The following is a 22,835-nucleotide window of genomic DNA, read 5'->3' as shown; positions in this document are numbered from 1 at the left end:
TCCGTGATACCACTTGTTTCAAGAAAATACTATCCCTGTTTTGTAAAGCTACAGGTATGGAGCCCAACTTCAACAAATCCACCATCGTATTGGTGTCTTTCCTACAAAATGAGGAAAGACATGCATTACAACAATTTTAATTTGTCAAACATGAGCTGGAGATGGGTCTCAAATACCTTAGATTCAGGCTGAAGCCAAATGGATATTGTATTGTTGATTGGTCATGGCTCATTGCAAAAATCAAAGGTCGTATAAACATATGGCAACAATGATGTCTTTCCAAAGCCGGCAAACTCACCCTGATCAAATATGTGTTGGATGCCATCCCGATATACTGGATGACACTAGCCTGGATTCCAAAAGGCATTATCAACAGGATACAACAAATATGTTGTCGGTTCCTATGGCGAGGGAAAAAAGTGGGGAGGACTTTTGCTTGGGTCCGTTGGGATAGGATAGGGAAACCTAAAAAATGGGGTTGTTGGGGTATAAAGGATCTACATGTTTTTGAAAAAACATTGGCTACCAAGATAGGATGGAAAATTATCAAATCAGAGAGCCTTTGGAAATAGGTGGTCTACTATAAATATATACACACCCTATCAGTCATTGACTGGATTAGCAGGCCATCACAGGGCATATCTAGTGCATCAATCATATGGAAGGCTATCTCGCAGTTGATTAGTATCATCAAGGATGGACTAGCGTACAAAATCAAGAATGGAGTGCAGGTACGACTGGGTACTGATACCTAGTCTAGCTGTGGGAATGCACACATACTACCACTGGAATTATGACAATTTCTTTCAACGGTTGGCATCACCCAGCTCACACACATCATTGATGGCAAACATCCAAACTGTTCATCACAGAAATGGCTGGACACTTTGGACCTTGACATTCCGGGTAGATGGAGAAGGGTATGGAATAGATTTATCGGTGCATTGGAGGAAGCAAATATCAAAATTACTCCATAAGAAGATGAAATCATATGGGAAACTACACCTCATGGCTGATATACACCAAAGGAAGGGTATGTTGCTCTTATGAATTCTCAGGACCCAATGGATGTAAGCTGGTGGTGGCGCTCACTATGGAAACTAAAGGCACCTCACAAAACTCGGTTGTTTATGTGGTGTATATTATCGAATAAAGTAGCCACGGAGGTCAACCTTATGCAATGTGCCTTTCATGGTCCGTCCAAATGTTTTCTCTGTAAGGAAATATCAGAGAATGTTGATCACGTATTCCTTCACTGCCCAGTTGCTGGACAAGTATGGACTCATATTACAACCACCCTCAACATAACGCACAGATGGGAAGGTCTACACATAATGAATGCCTGGCAATGTTGGTGGAATGAGGCAGCCTCACAAAACGTCAGAAAGCTCCCTCTGATTGTCTGGTGAGGTATCTGGGGTACCAGGAATGGCAATATTTTCCAGGATGCTTTGACTCATTGGTTATCCACTTGCAATTATATCACTGCCATCTATAACTTGATTCCTAAAGACATTGACCACCAACATGCTCGGGTCGTCATTCCAGAAGCAATAGACAAGATCATTCCATGGAATTTCTTCGATGGGTCGGCTCAAGCCGCATGTTGTGGGGGGGGGGGGTGGTTGTACTTAATATTAATGAACTTCACTACTTCAAGATCCAAGTGGGTTTAGGGAAAGGCACCAATAACTATGTGGAACTTAACTGCCTAAGATACGTTCTTATATTTTCTCTAGAACAAAACTACCACAGGATACAGATCTTTTGGGACTCATAGCTTGTTATAAAATGTATCAACTATGCATATCATTGTCACTTGCACACACTCAGGGGATTACTAGATGAAGTCATCACTCTAAAATCACAATTTGATTTTATTGTATGCTCTCATATATACAAGAAAAGGGATGTGGTCATTGATTTTCTATCCAAAGAGGTCACGCATCAAATCAGGGGACAGTGGTTGATACAGGAATTCATAGGTCGAGTATTCTACCAATTTTTTCATCAACCATTCATTGATATGGATGGAAATGTTTCGGAATGATCTTCATAAATATCATTCGGCTTTTTTTCTTTTTGTTCACAGGACAGTTATGCCTTTAACTTTTTTATGTAAATATTATGTTGATATTGTAGATATTGAACTATGATACTGTACTGATCTGAATGGTTTTTCCATTTACTGGTGACTGCATCTCATACATATAGAAGATACAACATGTAATTTTGTTATAATTAATGAAAAATGCGCTTTTTTCTTGGGAAAAAAATAGATAGGCCTCATCTACATTGTAAAAAGGCATGTCCTAATTGGTTTTTATTCTTCCTCATCCATTGATTTAGAGCCTAGGGGTCATAATTCAACCCTAAGGGACCAAAACCAAGCTTCTTGACTGAATCTGGGCAAGTATATACATGTTGTAAGAGTACTACAAGAAACTACAGGATGTTACAGATTTACTATAGGAAGTTATAATTCATCGAATGGCCAAGCAAATCAAATCCAAATTGGATGGGACAAATTTTGTTATTGACTATGATGTATTGGAGAGGCATGGATATTGCTACTAATTTGATGATTGATCCATGCTTCCCAGGAGGTTCTAATTTTATTTGCTTGCTTCTGCACAGGTCTTCATAGCTTGCTAATTCTTTGACTGATAAGGTTGTTGTGTGCAATTTTCTTTCTAGTGTTTAATCTTTTGTTGGTGGAGTGGAAGGATTGCTTCCTAAGGAGGGTGTTCCCCATTTCCAATCTTCAGAAATGGCTTCATGCTACTAAAGTTGGCTAAATCTTCTGTTGTGCGAGTGAATAAAGAATTGATGTTGAGTTATATTGTAATTGTGCAGGTTGCTTACAAGAGGAATCCTCTTCCTGTAGTAGTCATTCAATTCCTCTTCGAGACCTAATTTATGCATGTGGGATTTATGTAAATTCATAGGAGGTATAAGGATAGGGTTAAAATCATCAAGAGGTGGTGTAGGTGGTGGAAAAGTTGATGACAATTTTTTTCTGATTTTTTTCATGTAAGGCAGAGTGGAATTTGAAGATGGATTTTGGTTATATGGAGTGGATGAGTGATGAAAGTGGTGTTGGGGGACCTATATAAACCTTCCCTAAATAATATATGACCTTTTTACCCCTTTCTCCAATCATATTGCCTCCTGTAGCTCCTTCTCGGTCATCCTGTAGTACTACAGGATCTTCCTATAATAATTCGGGACAACCTCCTCTAGCCAACTTGTTTTGTCCATATCTCCCAAATGGTAGAATGGATTGCCCTGAAATTTTCTGATCATGTTTCCATCATCCTTCTTCACCTCCCCATAAAACTTTATGGCCAATGGATGCACGAATCTCGAAAAAAATGAAAATGGTCGTAGGTGATGGAGGACAATTTCTAGAGAACTCTGCACTGGAATTTGCTGAAATTGCTTGGGAATGTTACCATAATCCATATGCATCTCCCCATGAAATATCTTTTCAAATTGATGCACGAAAATCGAGAAAATTCAAAAATTCTTGTAGGTGATGGAGGTTAATTTCTCAAAAAGGGTGCACTGGAATTTTCTAAAATTTCTTGGGCATGTTACTATCATCCATGTGCATCTCCCCCATAAACATATTGGAAAATGGATGCATGGTTTTAAATATATGATAAAAATAATTTTCTGCTCTATGCATTTTTGTTTCCCGTAGTAACTACAAGTTCTTACTGTAGCATTTTAGAACAGCAAGGAAAATGAGTGGTAAAATCTTGAGAATAATGAGTGGATGTTGTGAATATATGAGGGTGATGGAATGGCATGGCCTTGGTCCTTTTGGAGCATCTGAGCAAAGGAGGAGAAATTCCCAGTTTGACTTCCTTTGACTATGCTTTCGATCAACTTTTCTTTTTGGTGGCTAACCTGTTTTTGTTGCTTGCAGAGGTTGGAGAACACATGCATTCATGAGAGAGAGAGATACATGGAGCAAAGATTTTTCTTTTTTATTCATGAGAGAGAGATACATGGAGAAAATATTTTTATTTTTTCTTCTTTTTTCTTCTAGGCCTACTAACCGCCTCAATGAGGTTTTCAAGGTCTACCTAGGCGCCTCAAAGGAGGTTTTCACCTAGCATATTTTCTTTTTCTCTTTTTTTCTCTTTTTTCCAACCCATTGACTGCCTCATGGAGGTTTGCAATCAATGAGCTAATCTCAGGTGCCTTAGAGGAGGTTTTCACCTAATATTTTATTTTTTCTCTTATTTTTCATTTTTTATTTCTTTTCCTATCCTACTCTACTTGAAAAAACAAAATCATTTTCAAGTGTAGGAATACTTCCAATTAAGCCAAGTGCACATCAAGATGAAAAACAAAATGATGTGTAGGCTTGAAATATATTCTTTGACATGTACCTGAATGTAAGAGACCAAATGCTTTGACTTAGATGAGATTAGGAATTTTTTAGGAAGAGTGTGTGGCTGCAAATTACAGATTGTCTGGAACCATATTTCAATATAGTTTTGATGCCCCTAGTCCACTTGTTGATTTGGATCATCTTGGATGTCTTCTTCTTCCATGAAGCTCAGATCTTCTTCTTTTTGTTTATTATTCCCTTGAACGCATACAGGATCTGATGGTAAACATGAGGGAACTTTCTCAATCTTTGATTCTGATGTATGCTTTTCATCAAGTGCAACCCATGATTATTTGGTCTTCTTATTTGAATCTTCTTTTTCTGCATGTTGTCCTTCAGTGGCATCAAGTGAATCTCCTTTTTGAAATACTCTTCCTTAGCTAATATGAATACCATTTAGATCAAGAGGATATGTTCTGAAGTGTGGTACCTCAGCATTGTAAGTGGATTGAGCTACTTCATTGTGTGGGTTCGGAAATGGTGGTACAGCTAGTTGAGTGGGAGTGGATATTTGAGATGGATGTAGTTGGGATTGTCGTTGTGGTGGAGGTGAATGGTAGGGATAACATGGAGTTGATTATGGAGGATATTGAGGAAAATATCGAGGATATTGTGGATGTCTCCCATAAGTTCACTACCAACCTTGTTGCCAAGATTGGTTTTGGGGTTGAGATGGCCAAGGTTGCTAATGAAAAGGTGTGCTCCAATTAATTTTAGATAGATACGCATAAGCTTGAAATTATGAATTAGGATCTTGCCTCATATCAAGTTGAATAGGCTGCCATGGTCCTCTTGGAGCTACATATCATAGTTGCATCAGCAATTGACTTGCTCCATTGTCCTCTTGGTAAACTTCCTTCAACCTTTGTAATGAGGGGTCATATTTAACATCATGAGACTATTCATGGACAACACAAATATCAGCATCTTCTTTTTTCTCATTTTGTATTCTTAACATTTCTACTTTCTCACTTAGATTGCTAAGAATTTATGTTTTAAAGTTATCAAGCAAATTTCCAAGTTTAGCTTGACTTACCGATCTTGATGTTGATTGACTTACTCTTGCCCTTCCTCTTGATATGTGTTTGCATGTTTCACAAATTTCTTCAAATGATAAATTGTATACATCACCTCTACTCATGAGATCAAGAATATCAATCCACTCATCCCTAATTGTTCTAAGTAAGAGGGTTTTTAGTGTGTTAGATCCTAAATGATGTAATTTTCCACTCGTAACATTGTACATGAACCTCTCTATTAAATTCTCAAGACTCTTGTATTCTTTTTTAGTCATTCTAAATATTTCTTCTATAAGATCATGATCTTATTATTTTTCTAGAAATATATTTTTCATATAATTCCATGATCTTATTGAATTAGTCCCTAAACTCATGAACCATTTAAGAGCTCTATCCTTCAATGTTGCCGGAAACAATCTCAATTTTTGAGCGTTTAACAAGTAACCATAATATCTACAAATAATTTCAAATTCAAAGAGAAAGGTTTATGCATCCTCTGACCTCATACCATGGAAGTTGGGAAGGAAAGATAGATGGATGTTCTTCATATGCACATTGACATCAGTATCTTGAATGGTAAATCCAAGAGGATCTTCTTCATTGTCATCATTTCCATCCATTTCTTCTTCCTTCTCTGCCACCTCTTCTTCTTCTACCTGCAAAAATGAATGGTGATGTGGATCTTACTGAACCATGTGATAAAATGGGGGGGTTAGTGTTGGAGAAGTATTTTTTATTTTTATTTTAATAAGAATGCTAATGCAATGCAATTTCTGTTTTTGAAATGAAATATGCCTAATGAAAATTTTTTGTTTATGTAGAAATTAAAGAAATGAATCAACTAGGGAAGAAAACAATGCATACTTTGACACCTCCTCGGCAACGGTGCCAAAAAGTGATGAGCCTTGGTATTGCAACAAGAATGCTGCAACTCCCAAGGCTACCAACTTTAATTATCAACCTGGGGTTCTTACGAACTTACGAGGTATCAGCACTATATGTGCAGCATACAATGTGTCATTCCTTTGATGTAATGATGTACAAGATTGAATGTAAGGAAATCATATCCTAAACTAATGGTAGAAATGGGAATGCTCGAAATGGAAAAGAAATTAATCCTAGATAAGAACAGCAAATTGTAATTGAAATCCTAAGAGCATGAATTCAAATAAATAGTCATCATCTATTGTAAAAAGGCATGTCCTAATTGGTGTGTATTCTTCCTCAACCATTAATTTAGAGCCTAGGGGTCATGAGTTCAACCCTAAGGGACAAAAACCAAGCTTCTTGAACGAATATGGGCAAGTATATACATGTTGGAAGAGTACTACAGGAAACTACAGGAAATTATAAATCATCAAATGACCAAGAAAATCAAATACAAATTGGATGAGACAAATTTTTTTGTTGACTAGGAAGTATTAGGTCTCCATTCCAAGTGGAATCACTAAAAATACCTCTCTTAACCCATGCTAAAAAATAGCAGAAAATTACTACTCTAAAATCTAGAAATTCGAGAACTAATGAGCTAGTAAATATATCAAATGCCTGACTTAATCAAGTGAAAATGCAATGGGGTAAATTTTGTTATTAACTAGAATGTTTTTTTGATCTAATACAAGTGGAATAAACTTGATTGAATCTCGTTAGCATGCTCTAAAAAATAGCATAAATTTATTGTTATTTGCCACAAAAGATTTCCAGAAATCTAGATTTGGGAATAAGCAAACTAATCCAAGTAGATCAATTATTAATATGACCTTCCAAAGTTGTTCCAATGATGAAATGATACTTGTGATCTTGCAAAATAACTTACTTCAACCATTTATCCCAATCCTACAACAAGAAATCATTAATACTAAATGCAGAAATAGAAAAAAGACAAGAACAAGATATGCATGTGAATAAGAAGTGAAAGGAAGAAAATTAAATGATAAAAAAGGGCTTTGAGGCTCCTAGGATGGCCAAGCCCAAGTAAACTCAGATTCCTATGGAGGATACCAAGATTTAAAAGCTAAAAATGGCACCAATCTTCATATTTCCAGCAATAAAATTACATCCTTACAAAAAATGACAGTGGAGCTACAAAAATACAAGTTCTCTCCAGAAGAAGACTAATAAAAATCAACCCCTAGAGGAAAATTTGGCTTGGTACTTATATAAAATGATTAAGAATCATTACACATGAAAGGAGGAATATTTCCCCACCAAAATCCCTCAAATAGTGGATCTAGTTCCCAATACTAGGAATCTGCATTAAATGACAAGGAACACATTCCTGGATTTTCTCAATCATTGGAGCTCCAGAATTTGCACAAAAATTTCATAATATCTTATTGATTTATTATTAATATTGATCCTCCTATAGTAAGGAGAAAGTCCCTAAATTATCTCCTCCTCCAAATCTTCATAATTTGCCCACTATTCTTACAATATTCCACAAAAATAAATAATATTAGGCACAAATATGCAATTATCCATAAACCTTCCTAATGAACATAATAAAGTTAAAAATACATTATCTAATGCAAAAAAAGAGGTTTAATGTGTTGAAGGATGGTCATATGGGCCTTAATTTATGTCTAATTTGGAGGCCCATCATACCCCACTACTGAAATTGTGAGAAACTTAGTGACCTCATTGTGCCTCATTCATGGCCTTGGTGGCCTCCCTAATTTGTACATTCCTGCCTTTTTCCCCTTATGCAATATGGGTTCTTTAATATTTTTCAGTTTGGCAAGGTCTTCCACATCCTTTTCCAATCTCCTGCTACCTTTTTCCACCATTTGGACACCTCTGGAACCCTCAAAATTCCCTTAGATGAGATCTTGTAGTAAACTAGGACATCTTGTAGTAATTCCTGTAGTAACTACAGGAAACCCTGTAATAGCCTGTTTAAACCTGTTTTGAGCAGAAATGATAGTCTAAGCCTAGGGTAGGCCCTCAACTTGACTTCCATGCCCCTCAATTCCATTTTGGAATGACTTTTCCATGCATTTCTCCCATTTCTATAACATATTTTAGGCCTTGGACAAAATCTAGAAAGAGATTAGAGACCCCTTGGAAAGCCTCTTTTCATCACTACAGTTTGAGTTCTATTTTGAAGGTGAATGCCTTCTTTCCTTTTTTTGCCTTCTTCTTCTCTTTTGTAGCCTAAATGATTGCCTAATGGGCTTTGGAGTTCTCTGTTTTTATTAGGTCTCTATTAAGCATTCTCATATTGGCTTTTAGCACAATTTTTTCTTTTCTTCCTTCTTGTAGCAGCATTATGCCTTCTTGTAGCAATCATTCCTTCTCTTTCAGGGGTCTTCTAACTATATGGGATTGATGAGAAATGATGTAGAGGGTTTGGAGGATGATGATAGGGCTCAGAGGGAGTAGTGTAGATTTTTTTAAATGGAGCGAATGTGTTCTGTGTGTTTTTTTCAAGAAATTTTCAGGGTGAGATAGAGTGTAGGGTTTTTTCTTAAAAAATGTTAATTTTTTCTTATGAAATGGGATGGATGAATGATGGATAGATATTGGATATGAAGTGGATGGAGGGCCTAGAGTGTTTTGGTGACTTTGCCTTTGCACAAATTTCATCTTTTAACTGTTGTCCCCACTCCTCAAAATCATCACCCTTCCTAATTTGGCTTTTCCACATTGCATGAGTGAGGGAATTAGTTGCAATTAACTAGTTGAGGGTGACTGAGACTGCTAACCTATCCTTAGCTTTATAAAACGTCACCTCTCATGCATTGACAACAAATTTCTAACTATAATATGCTCAGGAGAAGAGATCAAGAATATTTCATACTTGTACCTACCTAATGGTTGTTGGAGAGGCATGCATGTTGATGTTGAGTTGATGATCGATTGATGCTTCCAAGGAAATGTTAATTTTCTTATCTTTCTTTTGCACAAGTCTTCATAACATGTTGATTCTTTGGCTGATAAGGTTGTTGTGTGCAATTTTCTTTCCAGTGTTCAATATTTTGTTGGTGGAGTGGATGAACTTCTTCCTAAGGAGGGTGTTCCCCCTTTCCAATCTTCAGAAGTAGATTCAAGATGCTCAAGGTGGCTAGATCTTCTACAGTGTGGGTGAAAGAAGAATTGATGTTGAGGTGTGTTGTAACTGTGCAGGCTGCTTACAAGAGGAATCATCTTCCTGTAGAAGTCATTTAATACTTCTTCGAGACTTCGTTGATGCATGTGGGATTGATGGAAATACATAGGAGGTATAAGGACAAGGTTAAAATCATCAAGAGGTGGTGTAAGTGGTGGAAAAGTTGATGACAAAGTTTTTGCTGATCTTTTTCATGTAAGGCATAATGGAGTTTGAAGATGGATTTCGATTAGATGGAGTGGATGAGTGATGAAAGTGGTGTCGGGGGACCTATATCAACCTTCCCTAAAGAATACATGACCTTTTGACCCCTTTCTCCAATCAGATTGCCTCCTGTAGCTTCTTCTCGGTCATCCTGTAGTACTACAGGATCTTCCTGTAGTAATTCAGGAGAACCTCTTGTAGCAGACCTGTTTTTTCCATATCTCGCAAACGGTAGAATTGATTGACTTGAAATTTTCTGACATGTTGTCATAATCCTTATGCACCTCCCCATAAAATATCTTGGCCAATGGATGCATGAATCTCGAGAAAAATTAAAAATGGTTGTAGGTGATGGAGGTCGATTTCTCGAAAACTGTGCACTGGAATTTTTTGAAATTGTTTGGGCATGTTACTATCATCCATATGCTTCTCCCCATGAAACCGCTTTGCAAATGAATACACTAATATTGAGAAAATTCAAAAATGGTTGTAGGTGATGGAGGTCAATTTCTCGAAAAGTGTGCACCATAATTTGCTGAAATTGTTTGGGCATGTTACTATCATCCATATGCATCTCCCCTTGAAACAGATTGGCAAACGGATGCATGGTTTTCAAGATATGACAAAAATAATTTTTTGCTCTATGTATTTTTGTTTCCTGTAGTAACTACAAGATCTCCCTGTAGCATTTTAGGACAGCAAGGAAAATGAGTGGTAAAAGCTTGGGAATGATAAGGGTGATGGATTGGAATGGCCTTGGTGTATTGGCATGGCCTTGGTGGATGGTGGAAATAGATGAGGGTGATGGATGGGCATGGCCTTGGTCCTTCTCAAGCACCTGAAAAAAGAGAGGAGAAAGTCCAAGTTTGACTTCCTTTGACTTTTCTTTCGATCAACTTTACTTTTGGTGGCTAACTTGTTTTTGTTGCTTGCAAATGTTGGAGAACACCTGCATTCATGAGACAGAGATACATGGAACAAAGATTTTTTTTTTCTTCTTTTTTCTTCTCAGCCTACTAGCCGCCTCAATAAGGTTTTCAACTGGTAGGTCTACCTAGGTTCCTCAAAGGAGGTTTTCACCTAGGATATTTTCTTTTTCTCTTTTTTTTTTCTCTTTTTTCCAACCCATTGACTTCCTCATGGAGGTTTTCAATCAATGAGCTAATATCAGGCACCTAAAAGGAGGTTTTCACCTAAGATTTTATTTTTTCTCTTATTTTTCATTTTTTATTTCTTTTCCTATCCTACTCTACTTGAGAAAACAAAATCATTTTCAAGTGTAGGAATACTTCCAATGAAGAAAAGTCCAAATCAAGATGACAGATAAACTAATGTGTAGGCTTGAAATATATTCTTTGACACGTAATTGAATGTAAGAGACCAAATTCTTTGACTGAGATGAGATTAGGAATTGTTGAATAAGAGTGTGTGGCTGAAAATTATTGATTGTCTAGAACCATATTTCAATATAGTTTTGATGCCCCTGGTCCACTTGCTGATTTGGATCATCTTGGATGTCTTCTTCTTCTATGAAATTTAGATCATCTTCTTTTTTTTTAATATTCTCTTGAACACATAGAGGATCTGATGATAAACATGAGGGAACTTTCTCAATCTTTGATTTTAATGTCTGCTCTTCATCAAGCACAACCCATGATTCTTTGGTCTTCTTATTTGAATCTTATTTTTTTGCATTTTTCCTTCAATGGCATCAAGTGAAACTCTTTTTTTCAATACTCTTCCTGAGCTAGGATGAATACCATTTACATCAAGAGGTGATGTTTGGAAGTGTGGTACCTCAACATTGTAAGTGGGCTGAGCTACTTCACTGTATGGGTTCGGAAATGGTGGTACATGTAGTTGAGTGGGAGTGGATATTTGAGATGGATGTGGTTGGGGTTGTGGTGGAGGTAAATGGTAGGGATAACATGGAGGTGAGTATGGAAGATATTGAGAAAAATATCAAGGATAATGTGGATGGTTCCCATAAGTTCATTTCCAACCTTGTTTCCAAGATTGGTTTTGGGGTTGAGATGGCCAAGGTTGCCAAGGAAAGGGTGTGTTCCAATTACTTTGAGATGGATGTTCATAAGCTTGAAATTGTGACTTAAGCTCTTGCCTCATATCAGGTTGAATAGGCTTCCATGGTCCTCTTGGAGCTACATAACATAGTTTCATTGGAAATTGACTTTCTCCATTTTCCTCTTGGTAAACTTCATTCAACCTTGGTAATGATGGACAATATTTAACATCATGTGATTCTGCATGGACAACACAAATATTAGCATCTTCTTTTTTCCATTTTGTATTCTTAACATTTCTACTTGTTCACTTAGATTTCTAAGAATTTATGTTTTAAAGTTATCAAGCAAATTTCCAAGTTTATCTTGACTTATCGCTATTGATGCTTATTGACTTACTCTTGCCCTTTTTTGGTGCAAGTAAATTCTCAGTGCAGACACAAACAATTCCTCTAGCCCGAGAGAGCGGGTTTAGACACAAACAAACAATCTATGGAAAATCTCCTTAAGCTAGAATCAATTAAGAGGGCCTACCTCTTAGAATGCTATTCCTCTTGGTGATGATCATGCTTCCTCACTCCAGCTATCTTCTATTTCCTTCCTTTGAATACCTGAAACAAGCAAACAACAACAACAATAAACGTGACAGCATGCAATATTGTATTCAGCCTACTTAATAGGTCAAGGAACATTAATCCATAAATATGTAAAATGGCACTTCATGTAGGAAATCAATTGATAGTTTCATTAATATAAATCAGAAAGAGATTACAACCGGTGTCTTGACATTGTTGGTCTCCTCCAACGTATCTAGGTTCCCACACTTCTGCTAGCACTTCATGGATAGCCCCAACAAATGGAAGTTGAAGGCCTCTTTCCCTCTAGTATCAAACCAAACCAAAATCACACTATTCTCCCTCAAACACACACTAGAAAGCTATAAGCTATAAATGACTTGTTGGTTTTTCACACTTGCTCCAAAACTCCAACTAGATTTTGCTTGGAAAAAAGAGAGGCTTATATAGCTTGGATGGATGGGAGATGGTTCCTCTCATCATGGGAGAAGGTCTTACCTCTTGAGTTTTTTCCATCCTAATAGGGGAAAGGAGCCCAAACTGTTTTCCTCGGGTATATCCAGCCCAACCATCTACCAGACTTCACAAAGCTTCTAGACATGGAAGCGTCGGCTCCTTATTTAAAAAGCCTTCCAAAAGAGGATCAACGCGACTAGAAAATGGCTCAGTCAATCTGATCAGCGCAAGGGTTAGTTTTAACCTCTGTAAATCGGCACGAGGAGAAAACTGGTCAGTAGTGCCGGTCTTGTAAACTGGGATAGAAGGAAGATTCTTGGGAAATGATGCAAAGGGGAATTATTCTTCTCATGAAGAGGGACATATTGGGATTTTCTTCATGGTGGGAAAGCAAGTCGGGTACACTGTAGATTTCCTCTAGGATCGTAGATGGGGAGTACAGGGACAGTGACAAAATGATGTGTAATGGATTCCCCCTAAAGCATGAAGGTCAAACTAGAGTGAGGGGTGAAATGCTTTATAGGTGGAAGTGAGGAATCGGAGTCCGTCATCAGAAAACCTGCAAGCAAGCATAGATACATATACATCACTAAAAACTCTGAATAATGATACATGAATCGTGGTATGGACGCAACCATCCAGAGAATGATCATGTAAATGGATCCAAGGTATGGGCGCAGCAATCCAGCAGGAAGGATTATAATTAAACCAAGGTAGGGTCGCAGCCATCCAATAATGAGAAGGATCACATATAACAACTCATGGTATGGTCGCAGCCATCCATCTGAAAGAGACATGTATATCAACATGACCATGTCACATCACCTCGCAACCTAGACTTGTGTAATCTTAGCCCAGGGTCTTGCGCCCTAAACGACCCGATCAAAGTACAAATCCTAACATGTGAATGAATGTGTTGAAGTCGAACATGCTAGGAATTCGCTTGATTACCGATCAATGATGTGAACTGCTAACAAGCGGGAGAGAAACCACCAATAATGACAATGGCTCTCAAGGTACTGACAGCACATTTCACGGAATGTGAATAAAGGAACTGATGTCGAACACCTGTGAAATCACCTAATTGAAATCCAAAGATGTGATCTTGTCTTCAAGTGCGAAGAACTTGCCATTAGGGCATGCAAGCTCTAAGGGACTGGAAGGGAGTCTCTCGGCCAGCTTCCTGAATAATGAGCTAAAGTCAACAGGTAGCGACTGTGTCGAAGGAGGGCCATGATGTATCCCACATCATCGACACGAGACAAAGGGATGCAAATGATTTCAGATGATACATAGAATCAGGAGTAAGTGTAACTGCAGAAGGAATGACTCTTGAACATATCGGCGACACGATTCCAGAGTTTGGCAGCTGTTGGATCCATAGGATCAGTGGTCATGATGATGTGGCATAGATCAAATGGAAGGAAAAAATGAGTGGCCCAACCCGGGAAGGTCAAATGAAAAGGAGGATATCCCAACCCGACACAAAGCAGAAAGTGTCATGTTCAAGAGTGAGCTACCGACACGACTGATAGAATTTCCAAATTTTCCCCCACCGTTTCTGGCAGGTACCCCAATTATTTTTATCGCAAGCTTGAAGGGGATAGGATATGCTTGCATTGTAAGTTCATCCTTCGGATGAATCCGACCTAGTGAGTTAATGAGCCCTAGGAAGGAGAAGCTCATGTTCGTCATAGCGATAAATCCAATGTCGTTTAATGTTTTAACGAGTCCGACAAAAGGGTAACTCGGTATCTTTTTCATGTTTAGATAGTTTGAAAAAGACACGGAAAAGAAAACTCCACATGGTCCCTTTTTGTACATTTGTGTCTCTCAAGCCTTAAAAGGTAGAAAACAATACTTGAGAGAACTGCTTGACCATTTCATTCAAGGAGTACCTTTTTCATAAACAGTTTATCCCAACCTCAAAAAGGGGTAAATGTATACTAGGTAAACGACATTTCGCAGCCTTTAACGAGTTGAAAACGACAAGAGCTCGGCAATATTTTCGTGTTTAAAGAGTCGGGAAAGAGCCAAAAGCAGACCAACCATTTTTATTCTCTTTAATGAGTCAAAAAAGGGAAAAACTACTTGGAAATCTTTTCATCTTTTACGAGTAAGAAAAGAGCGTAATGGTGACTCGTCCTGGATGAATGAGTGGTATAAAGGGTAGCAACTAGTTCCGGCAATGGTGGAGCTGCTCAAAACAGGTAATGATCAAGAGGTTGGCTAATAAAACCATGCATCGTTGCAGTCCCTCAGGAAAGGAAAAAACAACCAAGTGAAAGAATATGATCGGCCAAAGAGATGGTGGCGATGGAATAAAACAACTGAGGCTCATCTAACAAAAATCAGCTGATTAAAATGACAATCACGAGATGTAAATCGAGCATGGGTTCATTTTTACACAAGCTTGAACCATGGAGAACTCTGCTTGGATTTAGTTCCATGTTTACACAAGCTTGAAATGAAAAACTATGCTTGAGATAAGTTTGCATGGCCCCGGCATAATGACTCAATTCGAGGTACATGCCCCACAAGCTTCATTTCATTCAACTAGGTGAATGGATAAAGGTTCACTTTCAAGATCCAGGAAAGACTCGACTAGGATTTTACGAGATCTTAATCAAATACTCGATTTAGAAAAGGGAGTTTCTTCATTTTTTAATGATGTTTCCACAATAAAAGAACTATCGTCGAGACCCTTGTTTCATTTTTTAACGAGCTTGAAACAAGACAAAGAACTATGCTCACACCCTTTGTTTCATTTTTTAACGACGTTGACACAAGACCAAGAACTATCCTCATGACTCATGTTCATGACCCGTAAGAGAACATGGCTCCCAAGAGGTCTTCACTAGATAGAAGAACCATGCTCTGGGAGGAATACATGTTATTTGGTACCAAAGACAGATCGGGTTCCAATGCCCCTAGTACATAATGTACTATATCATCTTCGTGATAATCATCAGACACAAAGACGGAACAGGTAGCCACATAATTGACCTGTGGTGGGGAAGGTATTGCTTGCAAACAAAAGTCGATAGAGGACGATGGTTGCAAAGGAGGCGCCTGGTGACCAATGAACGATAGTTGATCAATGGTCACAATTCTCCCTTAGTACGGAAAACAAACTACATGAAAAAGCGAAGAAACAAGAGCTCCCATGACATAAACATAGTCGCATCCAAGGAGGAGATTGAAATCTAAGGGACCTTGGACTACCATCATGTCTATATAGACGGTCTTTCCTCCCAAAGTAATAGAGAACTTCAGAAGGATCCCTAAGGGTTGATTGGTTCCTCCGTTGAAAGCCAACAGATTCTGGGTGACAGGCACAAGCTGTGGGGAACCCAAATCTTGACAAGTAGTAGAAGACATGATGCTAACAGACGCGCCTTCATCTAATATAGTGTCATGTACTACCATATTATAGGCTTGTACTGTGATCTGGAAAGGCACATAAGATGGAAGGCAAAAATCAGTCACTTTACTCCAATCAAAAGAAACGACAGAACTACTTGATGGGGGTATTATATGATTTCCCCCATGCTCTGTAGGAATAGGAGAATGACTCTCCTGAACAACTAGGACGGGAGGGTCACTCTTTGATTCATGAGAATTCGAGGAGATGAGAAGAACATGAGAAGTATAATCACCACTCTCTTAGGGAACAGAGTGAGAAACTGGTGGTGGAACCAAGTCCACAGTCTTTTCGACCAATGGTTGGTCAGGAACAGACATAAGAGAGTCTCGCTCAGGAAGAGTAGGACAGGCAAGAGATGAATCCAAGTCAATATCTTTACCAACCGGGAGAGGGTCAAAAGAAAGCCTCTGATAACCAACAGGAATTTGGGGTTGAGGAGCTGCAAGTTTTTCCAAAACTTTGGAAGCTTTATCCATAATAGGACAAAGGTGAAGAAGATGCTCTCCTTCGCATAACCTACAATGGAATCTAATCTTCCCTTTCTTCTTACGATTACTAACTGAGGGTGTAGCATCAACATGATCTCCATAGGTCGATGGGGATGGTCGATCCAGATTTTGAGACCATACCTCTAAGACTCTGGGAATGCTAGGACAGTCTCGAAGGAGATGGTCACCCTTACACAGCCTGCAAGGGAATTTTACCTTTCATGGAGGATCGGAAGGTTTGTTTACGGGAGGTGCATTTGGAGTAACAATCGCACAGTTGGCCTCTCTCTTATCTGATTTCTTCTTCTTCATATTCTTCTCCTTCTTCTTCTTCTTCTTCTTCTTCTTCTTAGACACCTAGTTACTGGATTTCAAAATTTCACCAGGCGAAGTAGAAGGGGAAGATGAAGAAACAGGGGAAGAAGGTGAGAGGTCAACCTTAGAGTCAATGTGATCTGGTTCAGATGAAGGGGATGGTTGGACAGGAGTTAGGCCACTCGGGACCACCGAGGTCAAAAATAACCAAATAGTTAAACCAATGGTTAACCCGGGGAGAGACAATGTTGCCATATAAGGAGCATCAGCATTTCCAAAAGAAGGAAAAGGACCGAGATTCCCATCTGAGGGGAATCCTTGACTGGTAGATTCTGGAAAAGTTGTCATTGGAATCGAACCTAAAGAATTACTAAGGAATATAACTTTAACTAGGAATATTTCGTGGGAAGTTAATTTTAGAACACTGAAACAAAACTTTGCCTTTTCATGTTTTAAGAATTGAGAAAAGGACGAAAGGTAACTGCAGTCGCTTTCGGAATTAACGAGCTCGAAAGGACAAGTGCTCGATGATGTTTTAAATTTAAAGAGTCAAAAAGACCAAAAGGACTGCTCTGAATGATATAGGCAAAAGGATTACCAAGTAACCGTGAATTGCATAATACCTCCCGGCGAACCGAGAATTACGGGTAGGAAATCTCCCTGAATGTTGTGTTCGGTGTATCACGTTTACAAGATGGCAGACTCGACTTCTTATGAATAAAGGATTGCAAACCTAGTGGGGTCTCCCTTTATATACGTGACGGTATAGGGAGCACAAGTCCATACTAGCGGTGTCTAATGCCGAAGCGAACGACAGCTGCTAGGTTTAAAGACATCGGAACACGTCTCTAGCCTAGACCTCTAAATGTAAGCGTTAAGTTTCAATGCTTCCTTAGGTTAATTCGATAAATTTTAACAGTTGATCTTGAATTAGGTTTCAATTACAAGGCCCTACCACTGTCATCTAACAAAACTCCTACATGCAGCTATATGAGAAAAGAGATATTTGTCTTCGATGAAAGTTAACACTAATTGAGAGATAGGGAACACAAAATCAATGCAACAATCAAAGAATGAAATCTTTCACTAATATATGTCCTAAATACACTTAATCTTCCCTTAACAACAAAATAAGTTCCATTTCATTTCCATGCCTATGATGATGCAATTCTAGCTTCTCAATAATGCTACTAATGCAATATTTTTGCTTAAGTAAACTAGAATGATGTTCTTCTTTTCATAAAATGCAAAATGAATCTTTCACATAAAGCACTTTAATGAAAATTTTCACAATTCCGAACAAACAAGCATCGATCAAATCCAAAGCATGATAAATGAAACTAAAATCAACTTGTTGAATTGAGGCTTCTGTGATCCATATCAAGTTTATGAGAGATTTTTCCACTTAAATCACAAATAATTTCATTTCTCGACGTGTTTTGAACCAACCAGTGTGGTTCATCGTCAGGACAAGTTAAAGAATCAGATCTAGCTTAGCATCTTAAATAGTAAGATCAGAACATCCAATGGCTATAATTCTTGACCGGATAACGGCTATATTGTCTAACGGCTAAATTTGATGGGGAAACGATTAGATGGACTGGATTAGGAGCAAAACCTATATTTAAATAAATAATTTAATGAAAATAAAAGTAAAGGGACCATTTAATAAACTTATAGTTATAAATATATATTAAAATAAATTAATAGTTAATTATAAAAGTTATTATAAATATTAGAGTAATTAATAGTTAGTTATAAAAGTTGTTAAATATATAAATATCAGAGTAATATAGTTAGTTATATTCTTGTTAAAATACGAGTTAAATGGACTATTTTATAAACTTAAAATAAAATTGCTTACATATCCGTGATATGTTTGACGAAATGCATACCATGGCTATTAGGGGTCTAGTTAAGGTCTTATTCAAGTAATTGCATTAGTACTGTTATTTCCATGTTATCTTACTGTCCTGAAGGTGTCATCCAATTCTGGGCAGTGACCTGGGCTCTGGGCTTGAAAATGTGGCTTAAATCCTGGGTACGTTGGCACAGAATTGAGCAGAATAATCCTTGGATGCTACCTTGTAGGCCTATGAGAGCGTCCAAAGGTCCCTGGATGCTGGCATGCCCATAACATGATAACATCCAGAGGTCAAGTGGTCCAATAGCTCAGTGGGACCCAAGGGCTGGTTGGAAGAAAGGTTGGATTGGTTACTGAGGGTCCTAATGTTGATGTTGAATGTCTGTATGGTGTTTTCGTCGATTCTACTTCCTTAACATGACTTAGGAGGTCAAATCATATCATAGTGGCCTCTCATCACATATTTACCCTGACTGGCCAGTTGCTTGGGTAGATGTGGGAGAAGGGTGTTACAGTAAACTTAAAAAAAACTCCTTTTTCTTTTGGTGCTCATGGAACTTCACTTGGTTATAGTCAATCAAGATTTAGACTAACTCAATGGTGGTATATGAGGCAATATCACATCAACTACTAATTAGCACCTTCACATTCCCATCCATATATATATGGCAAATACCAATAACAAGTTAATTCTAAGGCATTACCAAATTAGATTCAAAAATGTTAATATGATGTTTGAGCTATATAAATCCATTAACATCCAATTGAATGGTCTCAAAGAATCACTAATTGTCTCATATGCTAAATTAATGGATGTCAAATAATATTGTTATAAATATGACCATCAAACATAGTTCCACTCACATGACTCAAAGTAAACATTATTTCATTATTCTCATGTATGAATTTTGGATATTTAACATGCAGTGATTATTAGAATTAATGTGAATGATCAAAAAAAAACTATAATGTGATCATGGGAATCAATGATTTGTATTTATCTCAAACAACTTTGAATTTATTGTTAATAATATTATAATTTAGATATCCTTATTGGTAACATTGGAGGTGTTTGAATAAATTGTTAATAATATTATAATTTATATATCCTAATTGGTAACATTGGAGGTAATGAATAGATTAGTAAACAATATATTCTAATGAGAAAAAGAAAATTTATGTTAAGTGTGAGGAGAAGACCAATAAAGTAACTTATGTGCATCCCAATTGAATGTGTGACCTTTTAATTATCGCACTTCTTACATTTGCAGTAGACCTTTAAATCTAATATTACTAAAATAAAGCATTATCATTAATAGGATTAGATTCTATAATGATTATTTATGAGAGAATGTATCTCATAAAGTGAATGTCATTGCGTAAGTTCGAAATAGTAAAATAGTTTCTCAAAAAACACATATTTTTTAAACTTAGCATAATACCCCATTCTTACAAACTTAACATCAATATAAATAAATTATACATTATACATGAATCCTAATGAGTTGGGAAAACAACAATTTTACAATATACCTATGTATACCATTCACATATATAATGAGTTCCCTGGTTTATAACACAATCCATAATATGGTCATTTGATTTAATCACAAGAAACATTTATAAGAAATCGATTTAACAATAAAATTTTAGGCTCTAAATCCTATGCAACCTTTAGGCTTTTGCATGATGTCCACATACCTTAATAGTTTCAACTATTAAATGATGGTAAGTGCTCAACTAAGATTCAATTATGGAATTAATGGTAAATTCACGTCGTCCCCTAGGTTATTCTCATTCTAAATTTCCTGATTTATTCTCAATTATAATAGTAACATGACGGTTAAGCATTCTTAATATTGGAAATGGGAGAGGCAAATCCATTAATGTGTTTCATGTCATCTTTGAGTTCCAAACAAGTTATAGAAGAATTCACATTCCATGACTCAGAGCATGTAACATTGGATGGAGTTTGTGTAACAGGGTACACATATTATTGATCAGCCAATGGGATAATAAGGATTCATAGTGCATCCAACACAATTATTAAAGCCATTGGAAGGGACATTAATTCTAAGAGGCATGATGGAGGGGTACAATGGTGTTATTCTCGTGAATGCATATTAGGAAAATTTGTTTTTGAATTTTCATTACAAATCGAGGAACTCATTCTGGTCGATTCATAATACATATACGATGGTTGCAAGGTAGTTTTCCATGGTATACCCTAGATTGACTAAGGATAATTCCACCCCTAGGGTATTTTCCATGGTATACCCCATATTGACTAAGGATAATTCCACCCCTAGGGTGTTGTCCATGGTATACCCTAGATTGACTAAGGATAATTCCACCCCTATCTAATGAGACACCCTAATTATCACAATGAGAATGTTGCCACACATTTCTTTTCACTTTCAAAACGATACTATTAGCATTTATTCATATTTCGTCTCAAAGGAATCGTTAAAATCCTCTTGGTGACTCCTTTCCCCAAACATTTTTTAGCAGTTCTTTATGCACAACTTCATTTCATTTTAAAAGGCATTTATCATACAAACACGAAGTGAAATGTTCAATATAGTAGAATTAGCACAATCACATTAATAAATGTGGTTGATAAACACCGATAAGTGTATATCAACCACATTTATAAATATACATTAATACACATTAATATTTATATACATTTATATGAACTTCCATATACAATACTGTGCATTTATATATATGAAATGTACATTATTGTGCATATTAATATATCAATGTATTTAAATGTAAAGTAGTATATTTAAATGTACATTACTGTAATGCACATTAATGTATATTAATTACAGTACATTGATGTATAGCCCACGGGGTTTTGGATTGACGGTGAATGGGTGCACTGTTAAGGCACTCCTTGTGATAGGTCACTGGTTCAAATCCCCCGTGGGTGCTTACCTACCAAAAAAAAAAAGTACATTGATGTATAGTAATGTATATTAACATTCATTAATGCACTAGCACAACCACATTAAAAATATTAATGTGAATTGAGGCTTCTGTGATCCATATCAAGTTTACGAGAGATTTTTCGGCATAAATCACATGACATTTCATTTGTCGACGCGTTTCGAACCAACCAGTGTGGTTCATCGTTAAGACAAGTTGAAGAATCAGATCAAGCTTTGCATGTTAAATAGTTAGAGTAGAACCTCCAACGGCTATAATTCTTGACCAGGCAACGGCTATATATTGACCAATGGCTAAATTTGACTGGAGATCAGTGAGCAAGACCAGGGGCCAAAAAAACACAAAAGAAAAAAGAGAGATAATTTAATATATTAAAATTGGAAGAGGGACACTTAATATATTAAAATTGGAAGAGGGACACATGACTTCACCTTTTATTTATAAATATATATATATATATATATATAATAAAGTAGATTTTAAATGGTTTAGCCCTCTTCCAAGGTCTCCAATGTCTAAAAGATTTAAACATAAAAGAAGCAAATATTATTGGAGACTCCTAGATCATCATCAACGCCATGATTTCCAACTCCCCAGTCAAGGATCTCAAGTTAGCAAGAATGATAATCCGAATTAAAGGATTGGAAAGGCACTTTCAGAAACTAAGATATTATCATGTGCTGCGAATGCATAACAAAGCGGCGGACAGCGAAGCTAATAAAGCAGTCCTCCTCCCTGTCGGAACTAAGTTGAAGGACGGAAAAGAAACTTGGGAACCAATCCCATAATCTGATCTTCGCCATGTTTTATTGCTGGTTATTAAACCAATTTGTCTGCACCTTCAAGTGGGGGAAAATTTCAGATTTGGAATTCTTGGTCTCTTTAACGATTAGGAAATCGGCAAGCTTTAATTGTACTCTCTATCTCTGCGGAAAGCAGCAACAAAGCATGGAGCTTTCAATTGTAACAGCTATTTCGGCATTCACGCCAAGAGGAAT

The sequence above is a fragment of the Pinus tabuliformis genome, chromosome 6 (genome assembly GCF_031772625.1).
Source record: "Pinus tabuliformis cultivar Carrire ecotype Pingquan chromosome 6, CPIR1, whole genome shotgun sequence".
NCBI lineage: Eukaryota > Viridiplantae > Streptophyta > Pinopsida > Pinales > Pinaceae > Pinus > Pinus tabuliformis.
Note: the sequence above shows the minus strand (reverse complement) of the source record.